Below are 8,865 nucleotides of genomic sequence, written 5' to 3' on the forward strand. Positions count from 1 at the left end.
CCTTGCGCTACATTTTACAATATGTCTCAGTATTCAATGAATGTAGATGCCATACCAGTCCTGGTGTGTCTAGGAACCGTGGAAATACTGAGAAGACCTCTGCTGATTTGTTCTCATCATTGACCATGGCGTGGCGGTATGCGAAAGTGACTTTCATCTTTTCACGGATGGTCTCCTCATCAGCAGTGTGTCTCAACAAAGCGATAGCGCATTCCACTTCCTCGTCAGTCAGGACTCTGTCGGAAGTAAAGGGTCTAGTACGCCCATGGCCTGGCCCACCAACTTTAGAACAAGACAATTTTGTTGTTGCTGTTAATAACTACACAGTTTCATATCCTCCTTTAAACACATTTCACAGGTTGATAATTCCACCTCATGATAAATATTACCTTTAGGAGATGTACTAACTGCAGGACCTCTTTCCTCAGCAGCTTTTCGTTGAATTGTCTTCAACCGCCATGCAATGTAGCCTGAACCACTTTCAGGATCGTAGTAATGTTCCTATGTATAATGTAGGCACAGTGTGATATATACATTCATATGATCTCTGAGCTCTGGATAAAAGCGTCTGCTAAATGCATAAATGTAAATGTAAATCTCCGCCAACGAAGAGGCAACCAGGAAATGGGTGCCAACAAAGGGGAGACATAGAGCCTCTCCTAGGTCCAAACACCCGGAGGTTGTGCGAGCGCGGACACTGGTGGAAGAGGCACGCAGAAGCTTTGAGAGAGTGGGGACCGCAGAGAGTAGGGAGGAGCTGAACAGCGCCAAACAGCAGCTGTTCAGCACCTACGACAGGATCAAAGGGGAAGAATTGATGGAGAAGGTGAAGAAGGTGGAGGCAGAACATGGCAAACAGAGATACAAGGAGTCATGGAAGGTCATAAACGAGATGAGTGGGCGCAAGAAGACGAGAGAGGGACAGCTAGCAGGCTGCAGCCCAGAGGAGAGAGTGACCTCCTGGTTCACCCACTTCCGGGATCTCCTAGGCACCCACCCAACAGTGGACGGAGCTGAGGAAGAGATACCTGCAGTCCTCACAAACCTCAACATTGACGATGGCCCCTTTACAGCTACGGAGTTTGCCACAGTGAAGTCCACCCTGAAGCAAGGAAAAAGTGCTGGGCCGGACGGTATCCCCCCAGAGGTCCCTAAACACTGCGATCTCGATAACATCATACTGGAGATCTGCAACCAGGCTCTGATAGAAAACATCAAACCCGATATATGGTCCCTCTCTAATATCATCCCGGTGCCCAAGTCAAGTCTGGAGATCTGGCTAAGCCGGACAATTATCGTGGCATTAGCCTGACCTGTGTCATAGCGAAGATGTACAACCGCATGATACTAAACCGGATTAGGGACGCCATTGACCCACACCTGAGGGACAACCAAAATGGCTTCAGAAAGGGAAGGACCACCGTAGGCCAGATCCTGGCCTTAAGGAGAATCATTGAGGAAGTGAAGAGGAACAATTTGACAGCGGTGCTATGTTTCATTGACTTCAAAAAAGCATTTGACTCAATAAACAGAAGCATGATGCTGAAAATCCTTAAAGCTTACGGGGTCCCCCCGAATCTACTCCGGGCCACAGAGGCCATGTACAAGGGCACAAGAGCCAAGGTGGTAACCCCAGATGGCATCAGCGAGGAGTTCGACATTCTGGCAGGGGTGCAGCAGGGGGATACTCTTGCCCCCTTCCTCTTTATCATAGCCCTTGACTACGCGCTCAGGAAAGCCATCAACGGGCGGGAGCAGGAGCTGGGCTTCACAATCACACCAAGGAAGTCTAGAAGAAGCCCTGCTGTAGCCCTGGCAGACCTAGACTACGCAGATGACATCTGCCTGGTGTCTGACCGCGTGGAGCAGGCACAGGAACTCCTGAACAGAGTAGAGGTGGAATGTGCTAAGGTTGGCCTCAGACTGAACATAAAGAAGACTAAGGTAATCACCTATAACATCTGCACAGACCATCTGCCGATTACAACATCAGAAGGCAGCTCTTTGCAAGAGGTCAATGACTTCAAGTACCTGGGTTCCTGGGTAAACTCCACAGAACAAGACCTTAAGGTCAGGAAGGCAATGGCGTGGAGAGCCCTGAATGTTATGTCAAGCGTGTGGCGCTCAAATCTTCCCCGTCGCATAAAGCTGAGCCTATTTCATGCCACTGTGGAGTCCGTCCTCCTGTATGGCTGCGAAAGCTGGACCCTGACGCCCACCCTGCAGAAGTCCTTGGATGGGTGCTACACCAGGATGCTACGAGCAGTGCTGAATGTAGACCAGAATGCCCACATTACCAACAAGGATCTGTACGGGCGGCTGCCGAGGCTCAGCCAGAAGGTAGCATCCAGGAGGATGAAGCTGGCCGGCCACTGCCACAGACATCGGGAGCTCCCGGCCAGCAGGCTGGTCCTGTGGGAACCAACGCGCGGGCATCGATCGCGAGGACGTTCCGCGCTAACGTACGTGGACGTGCTTAAGAAAGATGCGGGAGCTGAAAGTTCTTCGGAGCTGGCCGGGTGTATGGAGAACCGAGAGGATTGGAGACTCCGATGGAAGCTCGTCTGAGGACGACCGAGAGAGAAATCTCAGCAGTTTAAAGGGCAAATATATTTTAAAACCTTTACTTACATAGCCATTCTGTGAATATGGGTCTTCAAGGTATGGAAACAGAGCGACAATCCCCTGTGCATACATCACTTTTACACTCCGGGGCGGCGATGTCCTGGTGTATTCAATAATCAACATTCATAGATAGCATTGAACAACATGATCTAAACAATAATTGCTATGTTTAAACAATGTCTCATGATAACATATTTGATCGATACTTACCCATGTGTTTCCGTCATCTCTGCAGTAAGTATGTTGAGGAGCTGTCTTCTGGTTGAATCTGTAATTGATTTCGTTTTCGCATACTCCTCCATGACACGGTCACCTCCAGGCTTTGTCGTCAAGATTTTTTCAATCAGCTAAGAAATAAAATGTGCAGTATAGTATTTTGAAAAATACTTGGAAATTATGAAACAAATAAGATGCACCTCAAATTAAACATGTGAATCAAACTCCCCACACACACACACAACTCACAGCTTTTGCTTCATAGTTAATGCGGCAAGGCCTTTTAGGTTGACTTCCTTCGGCTGCAACTGGCTCCTCAGCTGGGTCACACAACGAGAAGTTGAGGATCACTGTGTCTTCAGATGCAATAGAGCATGGAGATGACGTGGACTGAGGGTAACCTGAGCATTGGGAAATAAGAACACAATTACATAGTTCAACACTTCCACTTCAACGATGTGTGTGTAGTCTTATGCAGGTAGGCAGCAATTACCAGGTGCTTCATTGGCCAATGAAATTAGGAAAGGTCCATGGAACTCTTGTACGATCTCCTCAAAAACCTCAGAGTCGACCTCTGTGTTAGACTGGTCATAAACCTTGATGTCCAACCGTCTGTCTTCAGCAATGTTAAATTTTAGACTCACTAGAGTAAAAGAAATAAACAGTGCACAAAATGTTCTGATGAGAAACAATTGCAATATGCCACCACTTGATTAGGCTACTTTCAATCCAAATTTAGTGACTAACCTTCTCTCAAGAAATCACCGAATGTTAGTTCAGGCAGCTTCATGTACTTCTGCACTCCGCCAAACGAGACACGCAGCAGCATTTTCTGTTAAATTTAAATTTAAGGAAGGTTGAATAACTGTTAATATCCATCAAATATTCTCTGAAGAATCAGAGCAAAGTTATTAGAAAACGTAATGGTCTAATAAACACTCACGGACTTATGGTATTGTAACGCTGGGTGTAAGTTAGCGTCACCTTAATAAAGTCTATTTTTGGGGTCGTGGGTAAGAACAGCACGGGGACAGCTTCTTCAGAGAAACTTGTATATGTTTTATTCTCCGCTCAAGAAAACAGACAAGTGGCACCCTTGTCGCCGGTAACAAACTTGAAACTAGCCTCTTGTGTGCGTCGTATCACTCGGCCCAACCTAACTACGGTGAACCCTATGGATACAAAATACATAGGAAGAAGTAGTTCCCCAATCTAAATAATAGTATAAAGAATATATTTATCAAATCATTAACCATCATAGAAATCATATTTTCTTTTACACAATTATTCACAAAAATAAATCTCCTCTTACAGTATCAATAGGTTGATATACGGGGTGCTAATAAACTTGTTAGCTGAGAGTATAACCTCGTGTCTTTCTAATGACTTTCTTGCCATTCAGCAATTGTTGAAATTACTCTCAATGTCTGCTTTCAGACAGGCAAGTCAAGCACGACAACATAACATCTTGCAAATTATTTCAGCTTGGGCAGAAACCACGTTGTCAAGCTAACTTGCTAACATTTTGGTACGTTAACCCAACGTCACCCACCCGGCCGAACAACTTCAATTATCACTAACCCATACATTGCACGGTGTTAACAAGTAAATCAAGTCTGAAATGTGTCATTTAAATGAATTTCGTTATCAACTGTATTACTTCTAAGTTCTTGACGTGGTATTGCAGTCGAATGCATCTGAACTTGAAGTCAGTGAGGCATATTGATTAGCTAACTACATCTATGCATGCCTAACTTTACGCCTACCATCGTCTATCATCGTCAATCAGGGGCGTTGCTAGACCTAGAGTTTTACTGGGGCAAAGGCCCCCAACTGCCAACATTTTTTTTTTTACGTGTGCACAATATGAAATAGATGGATACAGAAGGGTATGTACAAGCTTCAAAATCATTGTCACTGTCATATTGTAGGCTATATTAAAGCACTGGTAAAGGTAAAGACGCAAAGATGGATTCATGAGTACCGTACAATTATATTTATTTAAACACATACACATCTCAAAGATTTACAAATAAGGTAACTGACAAATAAACAAAAAGTCTCTTTATGACCTTCACCTCTTTATCAGGAGAAGTCTACACATCTATATTTATTTAGAAGCTGTGTGGAAACAGCATCATTTTGCCAGAACGACATGTACTAAAAAGGCAAGAAACAAGGTTTAAAACTAATAGAATTTCTGACTTAAGGTGAGGTGGCTCATTGCCACCAATCAACCTGGAAAATGTTATAGAACCATCAAAGCTCTTAAATTAAACTAAATAAGGCCATACACTACTGCATAGAGCCTTTTTTAATGATTATTTTTTCACTATTAAGCTGTATCGCCGCGCCTTCATGGTGGCAAAGCGGTCAATAACGTGGCTTTGACTCACTTTGCATAGTTGCTCCTTTTCAATGGACAAAAGAGAAAGTTGGTGAAGCCTTCCTTGCCCCATGGTTGACCTAAGCCAGGTGTGGAGCCTTCTCGACACACTGAAAGATCGCTCACAACTACAACTGTTTACAGGAATTGTGAGTGCAATGATCTGAATTATCTGTGTCAGTGTTGGGAACATTGTTGGATCCATATATGTTAAAAACACCCTGTATATCCATAATTTCCTTTTTTGTGTTAAGGAAGTTTTTGTCCACTAAAACTTCCTCAAGTTTTGAAGACAGACAATTTTTCATTCATTATTCATTTTCCGCGTGTGTGCGTGCACGCATGGTGTGTGTGTGTGTGTGTGTGTGTGTGTGTGTGTGTGTGTGTGTGTGTGTGTGTGTGTGTGTGTGTGTGTGTGTGTGTGTGTGTGTGTGTGTGCTATAAAACTACAGGCTACAGACGCTCAGTATTGAAAAACTGGTGCTAATTATGTGGGCAACATTCTTTAACAGCAATCAAGTTGTCATTGTTTGTGTCAAACAAGTTGTGAATTTGTTGTAACGTTAAAAAAGGAGATGACTTACTCTGGGCTGTTTCCAGCTCCCGTGGTTTCCAACGAAACATGATCAACAAAAAAACAAGGAATTGAAAGCTACTTACAATATGCCTAGGTTACATTAATTTCCCCTGATGGCAGCAATGTTCCACTTTCAGCTGGAATTCACGGTAGGCCTACATCAAAACCACGTGTCTTCTTTAGATTTCAGTTCCCTTTATTTATTCACACAGTTTAGCAGCGGCATTTATTCAGAATCAGAGCCCAAATTAAAGCTGCATTACCCAGCAGAAAAATAGATGCACTATAAATGGTTTTGTAGGCCTATAGCAGTCACGAACATGAGCATAGTTGTGGAAATGCTGGTGTTAGAAAACAAAGTTGACGGGAATTAAAGTGCTGCAAATCTAGCATTAAAGGTTAATTTAAGAAGCTTCTCACCAGTCATTTGTCGCCTGGTCGCAGTGTCGAGTTTTTTTTAAAGTAGTTCACTAGTCGTAGCGTGCAAATAAATTGCAGTGTCAGAATTCTGAGAATTTTGTCAGCATTCAGATTTCTCAGAATTCTCTTACACTGCAAATTAAAGCGCTACTACTAGCAAACTAGTTTCAGCGTGACTGGAGAGAACTTCCTTAAATTAACCTTTAATGCTGGATTTGCATCAACGCTATTGTGTGAATTAGTATGGTTCTCTTTCATGGAAGCCGGAAGTGGGAGATTCCTTATTTTTTTTACCATTATTGTTTTATTAACAAATTTCTCCTACAGGGGATTGATAAAGTTCTATCTAGACTATTGAACAGAAAGAAACACTTGGTCATACTTTACACACTTTACCACTGAAACATTCAGAAGAGTCACGTGGACGAATCCGTAAATAACTGATTTTTTTCATTGGTTGTTGCGTTAAATCTTACCCAGATACAATAGGGCTATTTTCTGATTGGCTTTTATGTAGCCCCTTTCGTTTTTTGATTGGCTGGTAAGAGGCAGGCTCGACTGAAGACTCCCGAGGCAGCAGGAGATGTACTTGATGAATCCTGTCGATTCCATAGCGAGTGCGGCGCTTCTGCAGATTAATTTAATATTTTTTTACTGGGGCACTGGAGACTTTTACTGGGGCACGTGCCCCAGTAAAAAGGGGCTGACGACGCCTCTGTCGTCAATGTATTGAAAAAGTTGGTCGTAAGTGGAAAAATATCTCGCTAGATGGTGAAAACCTACAAATATTCATACAAACTTACCACGATAGGTCTGCTAGTGGGGAGAGAGACGATTTCCAACGTGCCACTGCCAGCTCGAGCTCCAGTTCAGTTCTAGTACTTTCGCGGGGAATCATCACCATGTAGAGTAGATTTGGTCATTGTGTGCATGTTCGACTTAACTCTCACTTTTGACACTACTATTTAGACGATTTTACTCTGTACATTGTTATAACTACTCTATCCAGAGGAAAATAAGTTTACTCTGCAATAATGACACTCCATTTTTTACTGTGCAATGGCTTTCCATGTGGAGCATTGTCACCAATTCACCTTTCTCCAGCCCACACACACACATAGCACACAGCTCACACACACACACACACACACACACACACACACACACACACACACACACACACACACACACACACACACACACACACACACAAATATACCGCACACACAAACAAACACACACACAAACACACACACACACACACACACACACACACACACACACACACACACACACACACACACACACACACACACACACACACACACACACACACACACACACACACACACACACACAGCACATAGCACAAACAGAATACTTAAAACAAAAAAGCAACCACAACAATTTCAAAATACTGGCTAACAGGTTTTCCAGACAAGCATTGTCCAGAGGTTCAAACAAGTAAACAAACGTGAAAAAGTAAAAGACAGAGAAACAGATGCACGCAAACAAAACAAAACACACACACACGTATTGCAGGTCCCTGCAGCATATCCTGCAGCATCACCAGTCAGAGTGAACATTATTACAGTATTCAGCTCTGTCTGCCCCTGCCTGAACCAGGAAATGTTTGGCATTCCAACCATCCCTCTACAGCATCAACCACGAACAGGTCCAAATGGCCCGTATATATATAATCTCTTAATTTTACCACCCCAAGAAGTAATAATGAATTCTTACACAATGCTATGGTGTGTGTCTGTGTGTGTTGTTGTAATTTGGCAAGAGAGAAGTTTGCAAAACATGAATATAATACCTAGATAATAAAAAAGTATCATGCTTCAATAAAAAAAAATCAACAGCAAGATATTAATGAAATTGTGTTGCCTGTGATTATCTTTTTTATATTTCTTGTTCTCCCTCTCTCCCTCTCTCTCTCTTGCTCATGCTCTAGTCATATATGTCTTATTCCCTGCCCTGATTCATGGTTGTGCACATTGACAGCACAAAGAGACGCCCAAAACAATGAGGAATATATTATACATTAGGAAAGAATATATTTCGAAAAACTGTTTCATGTTGACTATGATAATGTTGGGAAATAAACACGCGTGCAGATTAACTGTGTGTGTGTGTGTGTGTGTGTGTGTGTGTGTGTGTGTGTGTGTGTGTGTGTGTGTGTGTGTGTGTGTGTGTGTGTGGGTGTGCGTGCGTGCGTGCGTGCGTGCGTGCGTGCGTGCGTGCGTGCGTGCGTGCGTGCGTGCGTGCGTGCGTGTGTGTGTGTGTGTGTGTGTGTTTGTTTGTTTGTGTCTGTGCACATGCAAAAGGGGAGTGTTCTTTGCTCTAGGGTTCCCCAGATATGCTTCTGTTATCCCGGAGAAGAGAGAGAGCAAGCGATAGAGAGATTTATGATATAAATCAATATCCAATGTCAAAATGTGTATCAGAACTAGAATATTGCCTTGTTCAATTGCAAGACGTATTAACATTCATAGCTGCGAGCTTGATCAATAAGTGGCATTTAAATGTGGTCCTTTACACTAGAGTCAATCGCATCACCGTATACTGGGAAGGCGGCTGTTGTTGTTATTGTTGCTGCTGCATTTTGCCGTTCCGTAAGCTTTCTATTCTTTCAGGC

General features: G+C 43.2%; 1 long non-coding RNA gene across 1 annotated transcript; it reads right to left on the reverse strand.

The window, feature by feature from the left end:
* Positions 1 to 2,881: 2,881 nt before the first annotated feature.
* Positions 2,882 to 3,456, reverse strand: LOC130376340 (uncharacterized). Its single transcript, XR_008893980.1, has 3 exons — positions 3,335 to 3,456; positions 3,091 to 3,242; positions 2,882 to 2,972 (listed from the first exon to the last, which is right to left on the reverse strand). It is a non-coding gene; the product is annotated as an uncharacterized LOC130376340 (long non-coding RNA).
* Between the last annotated feature and the right edge of the window lie 5,409 nt (positions 3,457 to 8,865).

The sequence above is a fragment of the Gadus chalcogrammus genome, chromosome 22, assembly GCF_026213295.1.
Source record: "Gadus chalcogrammus isolate NIFS_2021 chromosome 22, NIFS_Gcha_1.0, whole genome shotgun sequence".
NCBI classification, from domain to species: Eukaryota; Metazoa; Chordata; class Actinopteri; order Gadiformes; family Gadidae; genus Gadus; species Gadus chalcogrammus.